This window comes from Vulpes vulpes, chromosome 8 (genome assembly GCF_048418805.1).
Source record: "Vulpes vulpes isolate BD-2025 chromosome 8, VulVul3, whole genome shotgun sequence".
Taxonomy (NCBI): Eukaryota; Metazoa; Chordata; class Mammalia; order Carnivora; family Canidae; genus Vulpes; species Vulpes vulpes.
Genome location: NC_132787.1, coordinates 8006926 through 8023677, shown reverse-complemented (window position 1 = coordinate 8023677; position 16752 = coordinate 8006926). Strand labels below are relative to the sequence as shown.

Here is a 16752-nt window from a genome sequence, read left to right as displayed (position 1 = left end):
ATTCTGAACTTTTTAAAAATAAAAGCATTGGGGACCATGGTAGGTAGTAAGTTGAAATACTGGTACCGAATCCCATTTCCTTGCCTCTTGATCTCTCATCTATTCTCAGTAGATATACTTTAATAATGAAACATCTCATGGGTATATTGGTTTTGTTTCTTGGTGCTCAAAAATGTCCTCAAGGCATCGATTTAGACTTACCAGTGGAGAAGTTGATAATTTGTGCCTAATAGACTTCAGAACTCTCAGCATCTGGAAAGAGAGAAAAGCAACAAAAACAGTATCACCATCGATAGCAGTAGCACCAAGAATAATGCCAAGAGCATTAATCGGTGTACATTCTTAACCCTTTCAACATCCCGTTTAGACAGGTATTGTCACAATAGGATAAGGGACCAAGGGTTCAAGCAGTGAGGTCAGACATTGGGTAAGTTAATTCACCCCTCTCAGAATTGCAATTTCTTCATCTGTAGAGGAGAAAGTATTATAATTATTTATAGTAATGATTAGTAACACCTCATAGTTTTTTTCTGAAGATTACATAAGTAATGCATGTAAGCACTTAGCACAATGTCTATTTTATGATGGCTAGTTATCGTTGTCATCATCATCACTGTCCCCATTTTTCAGATGAGGAAGCGGGAGCATGAAGATTCAAAAAGCTGGCAAATGGGAGGCCGGAATCAAATAAGGAGGCACTGGCCTCCCAAACCCCTGCAGGTCACTGACAGTCATCACCACACTGGGTTAGGGAATGTCGCCTTTTGGGAAAGGAAGCCACAGGAGTGTGATGTAGCCTTTGGCCAGGAATCTAACTGTAACTTTGGGAAGACGTGGGGGATGTGGAGGAAGGCAGTTATTTATAGTCAGGGCCTCTGGGGCTTCAGATGCTGCCTCTGACTGGGCCCTTCTCTCCCCTGCATTCCTGTCTTCTCCCAGTGGTGTTGCCCTTTCCATATGTCATGGTTGCCCAACACTAGAAAATGTTTATTAGGTTACTCACTCAGGCCCACTTTCTCCCTTAATTCCCTTAATATCCTAGATTCCTTGAACTTCCTTAATTCCCTGAATAAGGAAAAGAAGGAAAGGGGAATAAACTACCAGTCGGATATCCTACCCCCACCTCCCCTTATGTTGTGTAGACCTAGGTCCTTTGCTTGTCTTCATGGAGCTACGCAATTTAAGCAGCTATTTGTAGCATCTTGTGGCGAAATAAATGTTAATCTTGAATAAGAGTCACTACAGGTGGGATGTAATGTTTTAAGAAGTTACCCTGGTCTTCTATCTATATAGTTCCTTTTCTGGTAAAGTATAAGCATTTGTACTGTGCAATGCCTCACCCCTTTCAAAAATTTGGGAGGAGAGGTTGGAGATTTCTTTGACATTCAACAAGTCTTTGTTTTGCACTTTTGTCTGTTTATAAGTGTTTTTAGAAAAGTTTTTTTTTCTACAGTGTAATCTGGGTAGGGATTGGTGAAATTACTATTCATTAGTATTTAATCACTTTCTCCTCTGTATTTTCATCTCTGTGATTCTCTCTCTCTTTTTTTAATACTTTATTTATTCATGAGAGACACACAGACAGAGGCAGAGACACAGGCAGAGGGAGAAGCAGGCTCCATGCAGGGAGCCCGATGTGGGACTCAATCCCGGAACTCCAGGATCATGCCCTGAGCCGAAGGCAGACACTCAACATATGAGCCACCCAGGCATCCCTGTGATTCTCTTTTGTGTTAGATTTAGTTGTTTGTATATGTTTGTTTTCCTCTGTTGGGCACAGGCTTCTTGCAGACAAGGATAAGGGGCTTTCTTCTCTTCACTTGTACTTGGTACAGAGCATTTGTCAATAAACATCAGAGCACGTAGAACTAGTGGACTAGCTGTGTACTAACCGACAAATGAGTGAAAAGGAGAAGGAAGCTTATAGTCTTGACTCCAGGAGACAGTAAGTTTAGCAAGTCAGGTGCCTTTAGCAGTCACTAATTGACACCAGCATAGGGTGGGAAAGAGGTCAAAAGAAAGAGACAAAAAGGGAGTGGACACAAAACATTTTTCTAGATAAGTCTCCTGAGTCAAGGGTAACAAATGCAAAATTAAATTTTTGGGACTACATCAAAATAAAAAGCTCCTGCACAACAAAGGAAACTATCAATAAAACTAAGATGACCTACTGAATTGGAAAAGATATTTGCAAATGTCATATTCAATAAAAGGTTGGTATCCAAATTATGTAAAGAATTGATATAACTCAACACCCCAAAACCAAATAAACCAATCAAAAAATGGGCAGAAGACATGAACATATTTCTCCAAAGAAGACATACAGATGGCCAACAGAGACATGAAAAGATGTTCAACATCTCTCATCATCAGGGAAATGCAAATCAAAACCACAATGAGCTATCACCTCACACCTGTCAGGATGGCTTAAAAAAAGGCAACACAAGAAACAAGTGTTGGTGAAGATATAGAGAAAAAGGAACCTGTGAGCACTGTTGGTGGGAATGCAAATTGGTACAGCCAATTTGAAAAGCAGTATGGAGATTCCTCAAAAAATTAAAAATAGAACTACCTTATGTTCCAGCAATCACACTACTGAGTATTTACTCAAAGAAAACAAAAACACTATTTTGAAAAGATATATGCACCCCTATGTTTATAGTAGCATTGTTTACAATAGCCAAATTATGGAAGCAGCCCAAATGTCCATCGACTGATGAATGGATGAAGAAGATATGGTATAGATAGATAGATAGATAGATACACATATATATGAATATTATTCAGCCATATAAAAAGAATGAAATCTTACCATTTGCAACAACATGGATGGATCTAGAGAATATAATGCTAAACAAAATAAGTCAGTCAAAAGAAGGCAAACCATATGATTTGGCTCATATTTGGAATTTAAGAAACAAAACAAATGAACAAAGGAGAAATACTGACAAACAAAAAACCAGATTCTTAACTATAGAGAACAAATAGATGGTTACCAGAGTGGGGGAGGGAACGGGTGAATTAGGTGAAAGGGATTAAGAGTCACTTAACATGAGCACTGGGTGGTTGGTGTATGGAATTGTTGAATCACTATGTTGTACACCTGAAACTAACAGTGTATGTTTACTATACTAGAATTAAAATGAAGTTTTTAAAAAAGGAGGAGAGGGCAGGTAGATGCAGAAGAAAGGACCTGGAGATACAAAAGAGGCTAGGATAGGGAAGATATTTTACATCACCAATCATTTCTCCTAGTTCCTAACCCCTGTCTTGGGCCAGTGTGCTCTGCTATTACAAACATCTTTATTTATTTGTTTGTTTATAAAGATTTTACTTATTTGAGAGAGAGAGAGAGAAAACATGAGCAGGGGAAGGTGCAGAGGCAGAGGGACAAGCAGACTCACTGCTGAGCAGGGAGCCTTACCCGGAGCTTGATCCCAGGACCCTGGGATCATGACCTGAGCTGAAGGCAGACCTGAGCTGGTTAACCAGCTGAAGGCAGATGCTGGTTAACCAACTGAGCACCTCCAGGCGACCCTTCATTTATTTATTTATTTATTTATTTATTTATTTATTTATTTATTTATTATTTATATTTATTTTTTAAAAAAGATTTTATTATTTATTCATGAGAAAACACAGAGAGGGGACAGAGAGAGGGGCAGAGGCACGGGCGGAGGGAGAAGCAGGCTCCACGCAGGGAGCCCGACGTGAGACTCGATCCGGGGTCTCCAGGGTCACGCCCTCGGATGAAGGCAGGCACTAAACCACTGAGCCACCCGGGCTGCCCTATTTTTTTTTTTTTTAAAGCTTAATCAAGAGATTAGGTTTTATTGGACTCTTAAATTAGAAAGAAGTCAGGGCTGAAACTATTCAGCAGTGAAAAGTGAGTCACCATTTTCCTTCCTTTAGCCAGATCCAGAGTTCTGGTATTAGCAGGGAGCTGGAGATGGTGAATCTGAATATCTGATCTCCCGGGCCCAGAACAACTGATAGTAGTGATTGGGAGAGGAAGTGCAAGAGGTAGGATCCACTGTATAATTAGAGGCAGGTAACACAACAGGTCACACACCAGTGTGGGGCAATTATGCATGTTTTGTCCAGAGCTAGGCAGAGTAGACCTCCTGCATTGGTAGATCTAAATCTAGGAATTTCAGTGGACTGGCTCTGGCCTGATTACTGCTTGGAAAGAAATGGCCTTTTCATTTTCTGTTTTCTTAAACCCCTTTTCCTCTTTTATTCTCCTCTGATGTCTTCCTGGACTAATAGAAAAAAAGGAGAACAGGAAATAAAGGAATACTTGGTTGTAAAAAGAATAAGCAATTTCCTAAAACCAGGTAACTTAATGTTAGCCTTAGGTTCTTCTAGAAAAAGTCCTCAGACCTATTTTTTACCTTTCCTGATACTCTTAGTAATACTTTTATTTAAATTTAATTTTGTTTTTAACCAATCATCATGAATTTCATAAAGGCTCTGTTGGGTCTCTTAAACCTGACTGTAAACAAAATATATTTCAGAAGGTTCTGCAGAATTTAAATGTCGACTGGTTGAGGGCCATGTGTTTCCTTTCTAGAGACATCTCTGAAGAGAGGAGAGGGTATAGGAGAAGGAAAAATAACAGGCAATGAGTAAAGTTAAGAGGAAACCCTTTTTGGGGGGATACTGGGTGGCGGAGTTGGGTAAGCATCCGACTCTTGATTTTAGCTCAGGTCTTGATCTCAGGGTGGTGAGATAGAGCCCTGCATGGGACTCTGCGCTCAGCATGGAATCTGCTTGAGATTCTCTCTCCCTCTCTATCTGTCCTTCTCCTCTCCCAGGCCCTCTCTAAAAAAATAAAAAGAAAGAGTGAAAAACTGATCACAGTGGATAGATTTGATTCCTGTTGTAACAGAATAAAGGAGCTTCTTCTTATTCCCAAAGATGAATACGATTCAGTTGGCATGTTCTGTGTACACATGGTGATAGTCAGCTTCGGGTCCGCTGCCAGCATTTTGGAGACACTCCATTCCTGGGCAGTGGGGACTATGAACAATGCAGCATTCCCCTCCTGTTCCCAGTGTGTTCCATCTGTGGCACTTTCTGTCATTTAGTTCCCAATTTGCTTGAAATAGTTTTATTTGCTCTAAAGTAGGATGGTGCTATGTTGCCAATGACGGGCTCTGCAGCTCCATCACCACTGAAAATGCCGTCAGCACGATATTAAGGAATAAAAAGCTAACAGGTGGAAGTCAGATAGAGCCAGCAGCACGCACAGATGGCAGTGCAGAAACCTTCACTTTATTCTACTTCAGGCATGCTTTGTATTTCCATATTCTTACTAAGGTAGTGCAAAGCTACCGTAAGCATGGCTCTCTTTATGCATCCTCATAGAAGGGGTAACCCTAGAATTTCATTTTAATTATTTGGTTTCAGCATTTTTTCCTTCTTCTCATGAAATCTGTTAGTCACTTTCCTAAAGGGTTAACAAAGGATGTGCTAGAGATCCATGAACTGGTCCAGAGGCTCAGCTCAGTTCACGTTTGTTGCCTTCCCTTACTGTGCTTCAACACAGGTTATGAAGATGCCAAGAGCAAGTTCTTGACTACACCAAGCTCACAGGTGAGCCAGGAGAGACAAAGGCAAAGGAAGTATGGGCTCAGGTTGAGACATTGTACTTCATATTACTTTTGGAAGAAATGAATCAAGTACTAGATTTCTTGAACAGCACTAACAATCCATTTTGACAAGCAGAAATGGAAAGCCAAAGGGTAAGTTAGGAGGGCAGGAAAAATTTGGTGGTAGTGGTGTATTAGAAGAGACTGAAGGGAACTTTTCCCTTTAGTTTATTTTTATTTTTAAAATTTTATCTTATTTTAAAGATTATTTATTTGAGAGCAAGAGAGAGCATGAGCAGGAGGAGGGGCAGAGGGAGAGGGAGAAGCAGACTCCCCGCTGAGCAGGGAGTAGGGAGCTGGGAGCCTGTTATGAGGCTCAAAGTGAGGCTTGATCCTAGGACCGAAGATCACGACCCGAGCTGGAGGCAGACACTTAACCAAATGAACCACCCAGGCGCCCCTATTTTATTTTATTTTTATATCCAATGTGAAGCTTTGAATTCACGACCCCGAGATCAAGAGTCACATGCTCTACTGACTGAACCAGCCAGGTGCCACTCCTTCAGTTTTTTAAATTGAACAATTTTGGACTTAGAAAGATAGTACAATGAGTACCAATATACCCTTTACACAGATGTATCAATTGTTAACATTCTATCATGTTTATTTGCACTATTTGTGTATTTTTTGAACCACAAAAGTAGGTTACAGAGCTCTTGACATTTTGCCTGTTTAAGAGGCATGATCACACCCTTGAGATACACAATGATTCTATATCATCCAATATAGAATCCATATGTAAATTTCCCCAGTTGTCCTAAATATGTCTTTTACAGATTTTTTTCCCTCCCCAATTCGTGATTTGATCACCGTTCCCACATTCCATTTAGTTGTGTCTTTTCACCTCTTTGAATTTATATTTTGTTTTTATTTGTTTCATGACATTGAATCTTCGAAGAATTTAGGCTGGTTACCTTGAAGAATGTCCCATATGTTGGATTTATCTAATTATTTCTTCATGAATAGATTCAGGTTAAACATTTTTGGCAAGAATCCCAGGTGGATGTTGTGGTATAATAGCTATGCATTTAGAGTTAATGGACCTCATGGATTTATGTGTATGGATCTATCTGTATTGTACTGGGAGGAGGGCTTTAGTTTTTATCAAATTTCCAAAAATTCCATGAGCCCCCTGAAAGCTAAGAACTGGGGTAGAGGAGTATGTAGTTATTAGCAGGAGGTAAATAGTTATTCAGCCTATGCTTAAATCTTAAATAATTTTAAACCTTTACATATTGTGTACATTTTTAAACATAGTATTTTATTTGTAGGTTTTTTTTTAAAATACAGTGCTATACATGGTAAAACATTCAAACAATACACAATATACCAAAACAGTATCCTGACTCCAGTTATTCAGGTCCTCTGTTCTTGGCAAAAGTAACCTGCATTTCCAGTTTCTTGATCCCTCTAGATAGTTCATGTACAGGTAGTACATATGTGGATATGTGTCCTTTAATTATTTTATACAAGTGGGAGAATTTTACAGAGGAGGTTCGCTATAAGTGAACCTGATTTATTAGATCAACTGCAAATATCTGAAGTGAAAAAAAATCAATTGTATATAGTAGGCAACAAACATATTAATAGTAAAAGAAACAAAACAAAGGAACCAAATCAGGAGAGAATCAGTGCTGGTGACCACACCTGCCATTTCACTCAGCGAGTGGGCAGGAGACTGACACCCCAACCTCCTGTTCCTTCAGCTGGGCTTACCCTCAGAGTGTGCATAGCCTGAGCCGAGGGTGAGGCTCACTTTTTATTTCTATTTCACTGTGGTAAGAACACACGAGATCTACCATCTCAACAGATTTTAAAGTGCACAGTACAATATTGTTAACTACAGGTGCAGTGTTGTACAGCACATCTCTAGAACTTCCTCCTCTTGCACCACTGAAACTTTATACCTGGTGATTAGCGGCTCTTCCTTTCTCCTCCTTGCTGCCCCTGGCAACCACCACTTTCTACTTCTATGAATTTGACTACTTTAGAGACCTCATATAACTGGAATCATGCAGCATTTGTCCCTCTGTAACCGGCTTATTGTACTTAGTGTAATGCCCTCAAGATTCATCCATGTTGTTGCATATTGCAGGAATTTCTTTCTTTGTGGCTGAAGAGCGGCTAGCTTTTAAAGACTGTATTTATCACACAGCATGGCCCCTAAAGGGAATTCAGCTTCATCTAATGTGTAACTGAAGAACTGAAATGTCTTTCGGTGCCAAAGGAATGCCAGCTCAATGCAGGATTTACCAAGAGAGGGTTTGTGGATTTACGGAGAGAGGGTTTGTGAGCCTCCAAACTGGCATTGCTCCAAGGGATCTTGGAGGGACGTTTGAACTGTGTGCAGTTTTATGCAGTGACTTGAGAACCCAGGCCGCCTTGTTCAGTTTTGTGCTTTTAACAAAGTTAACAGAATATCTTGTTTGTTCCACACTGGCATATAGAAACCTAATTTATTCTTTTTTTTTTTAATTTTTATTTATTTATGATAGTCACACAGAGAGAGAGAGAGGCAGAGACACAGGCAGTGGGAGAAGCAGGCTCCATGCACTGGGAGCCTGACGTGGGATTCGATCCCGGGGCTCCAGGATCGCGCCCTGGGCCAAAGGCAGGCGCTAAACCGCTGCGCCACCCAGGGATCCCTAATTTATTCTTTTATATAGCTACATAGTGTTCCATTCCATAAAGATACTAGAATTTGTTCAAAATTGGTTCTCTACTGATAGATATTTAGGTTGTGTTCAGACTTTTGCTCCTACTATTCTAATACTTCAAGGAATGATGTGTCTTTTTATAATAATACATTTCAAGGATCTTGAATGACCAAATGATCATAGGAGAACAACTAGAATATTTTTGCTATATTTATTGGAAAATATGGGCTTTGTTTTCTTTCCTGGTTACTTTTGTATTGATACTATTTTGGTACTAATTCTATGATTTCAACTTTTTCAAAATTGAGTTTAAAAATATCAATTACACCAGGCGGCCCGAGTGGCTTGTTTAGCGCCGCCTTCAGCCCAGGGCCTGATCCTAGAGACCCAGGATGGAGTTCCACGTCAGCCTCCCTGCATGGAGCCTGCTTCTCCCTCTGCCTGTGTCTCTGCCTCTCTCTCTCTCTCCTCTCTGTGTTTCTCATGAATAAATAAATAAAATCTTAAAAAAAAAAAATACACCTGAAAAAAATCCCAATTAGCATAGTTTTAATGGCATTTAATGGCATTAGAATCTCAAAAGACAACTCACCAAGTATCTTTAGTAGCTAGTGTTTATTCCACAAGTATTTCTTGTGTGCAGGGACAATATTAAGGGTTTTAACAGATTTTATGCCTCCTAGTATCATTGAAGTTCTGCTGAAATTCAAGACAAAGAAGTAGTTAATCATAAGATAATTTCTCATTTATTCCATTAAGTCTATAAAATTTGTGTACTAGTGAGGTGGAAAGGAGAAAAGTAATGTATTTGTATTAAAAATTGTATTTTAATGTATCTCCTAGGCAGCCGTTATAGAAACAGGTACTTTTCTTTCTTTTTCTTTTTCCTTTTTTTAAGTGGCTATTCTGAGTGCTAAGGCTTTTGGAAGCCTCAACTGTCCTAGATTCTAAGATGAAATTTTCAAAATATACCACATTATAAGCTATTTTTTATTACAGAGGTATAACTAATCTCTGATTAAGATTGTAAGCCTACTATACACAAGTGAATTCCAGACATTTAAATGTAATTGATATGCTTTCTTTAGTTTGATAGAACAGAAAAGTATTATCTTTATCCAATTAACATCTACCTATTAAAATTATTTTATCTTTTTAATTTTTAGATGGATAATACATGCATATGATGCAAAATTTTAAAATGGAGCAAAAGACACCTACAGAACCAACCAATATAGCCAATTTCTTCTGAGATATTCAGTGCAGACACAAGCAATTATACAGGCTTACATTTTCACCTTGCATCCTTCCCTCCCTTTCTTCTTTCACTCTTTAATAATTGGTATGATCAGTCCTTCCTAATTCTTCTTTTTATTTTTCCCTAAGTGCTTTTTCCTGGCTCTTACTGCTGACTTAGTTTTATATCAGAACCTTAAAATCAACTTGTCTAGATTGAAAAAAAAAATCCCACTAGTAATTTTGAGCGTGGAATGCACAATATTTATAAGTTCACTTTGAAAGAATTGACATCTTAAGATGATGAGCCTTTAAAACCAAAAAAACCATGATATTTTTGTTTTAGTCTTTTTTTAAAAAAAGGATTTTATTTGTTTTTTATTTGGGGAGAGGGAATAGAGGGGAAGGGAATGAGAATCTCAAGGAGACTCAGTGCTGAGCGTGGAGCCCCAACATGGAACTTGACTCCCAGAGCTCATCCCGTAACGGGGAGATCATGACCTGATCCAAAACCAAGAGTCAAATGCTCAACTGACTGAGCCACCCAGGCAACCCTTGTTATTTATTTATTTATTTATTTATTTATTTATTTATTATTTATTTATTTACTTTTAACCCTTGTTTTAGTCTTTTAAAAAATGACTATTAAGTTTATCTTGAGGAATTTTTATCTTTTTATTAATTTTTTGGGTAATGATTCCTTCTATTATGTTTCCTGGTTACTGTTTATATGTATGAAGACTATTGTTTTTCCATATTATGTTTCTTTATTGATTTTTTCATTGTTTGTAATAGTTGTTCAGCTGATTCTCTTGAATTCTCCAGCTAAGGAGTCACTTACTTGCACATACCTTCAGAACAATATTAAATTATTGATGATGTTAAGTTGTATGGTTCGGTTAACTTATGTGCATAGTTTCTAACAAAGTCTCTCTTGGCAAACTGCTTAACTGAAAAGCAATATATGCTATTAAATATGAACACACGGCAGCCCTGATGGCCCAGTGGTTTGGCGCCGCCTTCAGTCTGGGGTATGATCCTGGAGACCCGGGATCGAGTCCCACGTCAGGCTCCCTGCATGGAGCTTGCTTCTCTCTCTGCCTGTGTCTCTGCTTCTCACCACCCCCCATGTCTGTCCTGAATAAATAAATAAAATCTTTAAAAAAAAATATGAACACCAACAAAACAACCAAATCTACAGTCAACCACAAAAAGCAAAACAAAACAACCAGCTAACAAAAACTGTTCTCCTATGCAATCTTGTGAATCAGGCTTATCTCACTTTAGTGAAAACAAAACAACAAAATGAGATATTTTGATACAGAGGTTAAGATCTGTATCACTACCATGAATAGCCTATAATTTCAATTTTTTTGTGTTCCTTAAAACTCACTGTTCTCAGTTTATTAATCTTACATTAAACACATGTATCAATTTTGAAATGATAAAATATTCTAATAAAATATTAGTTTTATTGTCTGTTTTTTATGTTGTAGATCCACATAGAATTTAATTTGAAAACTGAATTTAGGGCAGCCTGGGTGGCTCAGCGGTTTAGTGCTGCCTTCAGCCCAGGGTGTGATCCTGAAGACCTGGGATCGAGTCCCATGTCAGGCTCCCTGCATGGAGCCTGCTTCTCCCTCTGCCTGTGTGTGTGTCTCTGCTTCTCTCTCTCTGTCTCTCATGAATAAATAAATAAAATCTTAAAAAAAAAAAAGAAAATTTAGTTAACAAGGAAAGTTGAAAACTCTGGATTTGGTTCTCTTGTCTCTCTCTTTGCTGGCATAGAGCTTGTCATTGTAGACCAAGAGTCAGTAGGTCAATGGCCCAATACAATAGTCCTTTTCTTTTATGCTGGAAATATCTGTAGAGAGGGAATCTTAGACTCTTATAAGTGAAATTCTTAACAATACTAATTGTTTGCTTACCTGCAATGTATGGATCGTTAAGATAAAGCAGGGTGGGAACCTGAGTTACCCAGGCATATCTTTCATCTGAATATGAAGGAAATGATTCATTGATACTCAACCCAAAAGACCTTGCCTGGAAAATAGCACAGTATTGCATAATCAAACATTTGAAAACAAAGTGTCCGAGAAAACAGTCTGGAAATCAATTCCCGTCATTTTCTCTTATTACCTTAACTATTGTTTGCTAGTGTCCATAGTAGTAACCACCTGTGCTTTGTTTTGCAGTGTTTTTGCAGTAGCCTCCTGAGGTGGTGAGGTGGGTCTCATCACTCTAATTTAACAAGTGAGGAGAGGGAGGCTGAGGCTCACAGAGGTTCAAGACTCATACAGGGTTGCGTAGGCAGAAAGTGGTAGAGCCAGGAATGACTAAATCTAGGTCGGCCTAGGAAGTGAGAGAGCATGGATTATATAACTTCATGTTTTAGAAACTCAGTTTTTTGATCTGTAGAATGAACATAATAGTCATTTTGTGTGCCGTATTGCTAAAAATGCAATGAGATAATGTAGGTAAAACATCCAGGTCAGTGTTTAACATATGCATGAAGCTTAGTACATATTTATCTCATTTACCTTTTAGCTCTTTATTCTCATTGCCATGTTTATAATTCTATAGCTGTAGGCTTAATTAGTACGTAAAAATTTCCACTACCTAATTCCTTATGTATAATAGTAAATTAGGGTATTGAATTCTCAATATATTTCCTGAGACTTAAAGCAAATTTCTTTGGGTATTTTAGTTTACTCACCCCTCCCCTCACTTTTGGGCTAAGGGCCAAGAGTATTTTGAAGGGATTAAAATGAACCTACAATTTATTGAATCTGACCATTTAATAGCGCTAGAGTGAAGTTATAATACATCTGCAAGGTGACATATCTAAAGAGGCAATATGCAGCGGGCGTAAGCAAAATCATAAAAATCCATTTATCTGCCAGCACATTTATGTAAGAGATTACACTACTGGTCAGGAATTTCCTGCCGTATGTCTTTTTCTTTTCTTTCTTTCTTTTTTTTTTTTTTTTTTTATGGAATTTTTCAATAGCTTGTAATGGGCTGTTGTGCTTCCTCTTCAGGCTTAGCTGTTATCAGTTCCACTCAGATATTCCTTCCTATTCAGTTGGGAGGGCTTTGTGACACTTATGAATGAATGCACCTATTTTTTAAATGATTAGAATGTTGATTCATATCATAGGAGACTCATCATTTCTGTTCCCCCATACACAGGACTGTGGTAAGAATTTACTCTTCTCAAACATACCTTAATTATTTGAACTTCCAGGAAAAGGGTGCCATCAAGTCAAAAATTGCATGTGGATTTTATAAGAATTAACTTCCTCCTAAAATATGCAATTCTAACAGTCGAGAAAATCTTCTAAGTAGGTGAGGAAACACACTTGAGTGTTTCTAATTACATGCATAATACTAAGTGAAAAGAAGAGCATGTAGAAAGAATATTTCACAGGTAACAGAAAATCAAAGTTTAGGTCTGAACTCTGGGACCTACTGTGTGAGCATGGGCAAGACACATAGGACTCCTGAGTCTCATTTTTTTTAACTGTAGAAATGGGCACTGTATCATGGCCCTTAATCTCTATTTTATTTTAATAGGACAAATGAATCTCCCCAGAAAATCTTAGTTTACAAATGTGGCATAAAACTTTACTCATGCTGCCTTATTTCAATGTGGTTAGATAGGCAAATGAAATAGTTGGCTATTGCAATATTCACATAAGGAATTAGTAAATTAAAATAATATAAAAAGTAAGAAGATTTAATATTTTCTAACTTTCAATGGAGAAATATGGTTTTATGTTTTGTTTCAAAAAACAATTAGATTCAGCAGTAGCTGGTTCAATAAATTAATTAGCCACCTAAACATAAATCAGCTTCAGTCTTCTTTCCTTTTTTATCAATTTTATATCAAAAATCTGCCAGTAAAGAGAAAGGAACATAAGATTTTCTCAAAGTGACCTTTACAGCAGTTGCATATAATGGATGTGGATTGTATCATATCAGATGTTTTGATTCATCTAAATTAAAATTTCTGGTATATTATACGAACCTAAAGATTTTTTTTAAATATGGCTTTTTTTTTTTTTTTTTTTTACTGTAAAAATAGTTTCCAGAAATTCAAGTGTGGGTAAATATAGGGACTATTGGAAAACTCCATTGTGCTAATGGATAAAAGAAAGAAAAATGATCTAGAGATGCATACCGTGGGAAAGGAGATACAAAATTATCACTAGTGCAAGTGATGTGGTTGTTTATTTGGTAAAGCCAGAAAATCCATCTTTATACTTTTGGAAACAAGTGATTTTAGTAAAAAGATAGGTTAAAAGTAAATGCACAAAATTCAGTAGCTTTCTTATCTACCCAAAATTACCAGTTAAAAAATATAAGAGAAAAAAAAGAGTTCCATTTTCATTAGAACGTGAACTCCATGAGGGCAGACACCATCTTGCTCACTGCTGTCTCCCTAGCTCCAAAGCTGTGCCTGGTACATAGTAAACAATAATAAACATTTATCGAATAAATGAGTAAGTAGTAACAAAAAAACATCACAAAGAGGAGCTTCTGAGTGGTTCAGTCAGTTAACCTTCTGCCTTCAGCTCAGGTCATGATCTTGAGGTCCTGGAATAGAGCCCTGCATTGGGCTCCCTGCTTAGGGAGTCTGCTTCTCTCTCTCCCTCCGCCTCACCCCTCTGCTTGTTCTCTCTCTCTCTCAAATAAATAGATGAAATCTTTAAAAAACAAACAAAAAAACAAAATCCCAAATGATTAGGAACCATTGTGATATGAAATACATAGGACCTTTATGAAGAAAATCACTCAAGTATACTGAGGGACGTAAAAGAAGACTAGGAAAAAAAGGAAAATAACTGGTTCATACTTGGAAGGATTAAATGCTATAAAGTTGTCAATTCTTTCTAAAACAATCTCTTTATTCAACAGTAATCTTATCAGAAACCCATGGATTTTTCTTTTTTAGTTGGTCAGATCAAGTCTATATTTCATGGAAAAATCGTTTTGTAAAAAGAGCTGGTGAATTCTCAAAAAAAGGGTCGTGGTTATACATAGGATGCTCTTGTCTACCAGATACTCATTCATTCATTCAACAACTATTTTTGAAGATCTACTCTGTGCTCGGCAGTGTTCTAGGCACTGAGGACGCGAAAGTGCATAAAACAGACCAAAATCCCTATTCTTGTGGAACTTAGTTTAGAAACGCAGACAACAAGTAAACTATGTAGGATGTCAGCTAGTGACATGTGTTAAGGAGAAAAATGAAGCAAAGAAGGGACTAGATAGAAGGAGGGCGCAGGGCAGGGTGGGGGTAGACGGAAGTTGTGGTTGTAAGTAGGGTGCTCAGGAAGACTCTCAGAGAAGGTGGTATTTGAGTGAAGACTTGCAGGGGGTGAGTCATGAAGTTATCTGGGATATTAAAAGCTATGGTAATTTAAACAGTGTGGTCTTAGCTCCAAAAAGCCACGGAAGGATGGAAAAAATATTGAGTTCAGAGATTGCCCCAAATATAGATGGAGATTTAGCATATGATAAAGTGGCCCAAAAGATGGACTTTTTATAGATGGTGCTGGGACAACTTGCTATAGCCATTTGGGGAGAAAAAAGTATGGGATTGTACTTACAGAAATTACAAATGGATAAAAGATGTGTAATCTTAAAAAACACAGACACATTAAGCTGCTAGACAACGCTTAAAGTGAACCTTTTTACTTTTTAAAAAGATTTTATTTATTCATTCATGAGAGACATAGAGAGAAAGAGAGGCAGAGACACAGGCAGAGGGAGAAGCAGTCTCTATACAGGGAGCACGACGTGGGACTCGATCCTGGGTCTCCAGAATCACACCCTGGGCTGAAGGCGGCGCTAACCGCTGGGCTACCTGGGCTGCCCAAGTGAACCTTTTTATACTCACACTCTGTGACTAGAGCAGGCTTGTGAGACCGTGACAACAGGGCCAGAAAATGCAAATGAATGGCTCACAAATCTGACCATAAAAGTTTAATGTGGCGAAAACAAAACAAAATAAACAAAAATCAAAATTGCCACCACGAAAGTTAGATTTCTTTCAAAAACCAACACATCACAGAAACACTGTATTTCCTTATTTTTTCACCCTTTCCAAGGTTAGTGTATACATAATGTCTCTTTCCCTTTGCTCTTAAGAACTATTAAATTAATAGTGCATATTCTAATAAACTGCCTGCTAGAAACCAGAAATAAGGTATACAAAGAATTTTAGAAAACAAAGAAATTTCTCTTTCGTACTCCAATAGCAAAAGTAAAAAGAATATGAACACAATTCACAAAGAAAGAAATACAAATCGCCAACAAAAGTGAAAACATGTCTAATCTTCTGAGGAATCTAAAAAAGATAAGCCAGAGCAATACTGAGATGGACATTTCTACCAATTGGGTTGGTGAGGTTGAGGAGGACTAATTATGAGAGACAAGGGTGGTACAGTGTTCTCAAGTGCGAGTGCACATTTGTGTAGCCATTCACGAAAACTAAATATGTTCAAGCCTTTAAAATTTTTTCAGATTATTTTCCAGATATAATTGGACAAATGATCAAAGAGGTATATATCTCAGATCAAAGAGGTTTATCTCAGCATTGCTTGCAATAGCAAAAAACTGGAAGTGATCTTGATGCTCATAAATAGGGGGAATGGCTAAGCTACAGGATCTATGGACTGTAGAATACTATGCAGTTATTATTTATTTATACGAAAAGATGTCTTCAATAAATCATTAATTAAAGAGCAGACTACAACAGTCATTTTGGAAGACAGTCTGGCAGTTTCTTACAAAGCCAAACAAACACAGTCTTACCATATGATCCAGTAGTCACAGTTCTTGGTATTTATGCAAAGGAGTTGAAAACTGATGTCCACACAAAAGCCTGCACGTGGATATTTATAGCAGTGTTATTTATAATTGCCCAAAATTGTAAACAACCAATTCTTCAGTAGGTGGATAGATCAGTAAACTGTGTGGTATATCCAGACAATGAAATATTATTTAGTGATAAAAAGAAATGAGCTATCACATCAGGAAAGCACAGAAAAGACACTGAGGAACCATCAATGCCTGTTGCTAAGGGAGAGAAGCTAGTCCGAAAGGCTACATGATGTGTAACATTCTAGAAGAAGCAAAACCATGGAGACCTTGAAAAGACCAGGAGTTGCTGGGGGCTGGGGGAAAGTGAAGGGAGG

At 37.8% G+C, this 16752-nt stretch overlaps 1 long non-coding RNA gene across 1 annotated transcript in view; it reads right to left on the bottom strand.

Moving 5' to 3' along the window:
- The window catches only part of LOC140599881 (uncharacterized), a 35999-nt gene that overhangs the window by 10530 nt on the left and 8717 nt on the right, over window positions 1–16752 (bottom strand). The window contains exon 3 of the long non-coding RNA XR_012002882.1: window positions 202–252. This is a non-coding gene — a long non-coding RNA (uncharacterized lncRNA). The remainder of the gene's footprint in view (window positions 1–201; window positions 253–16752) is intronic.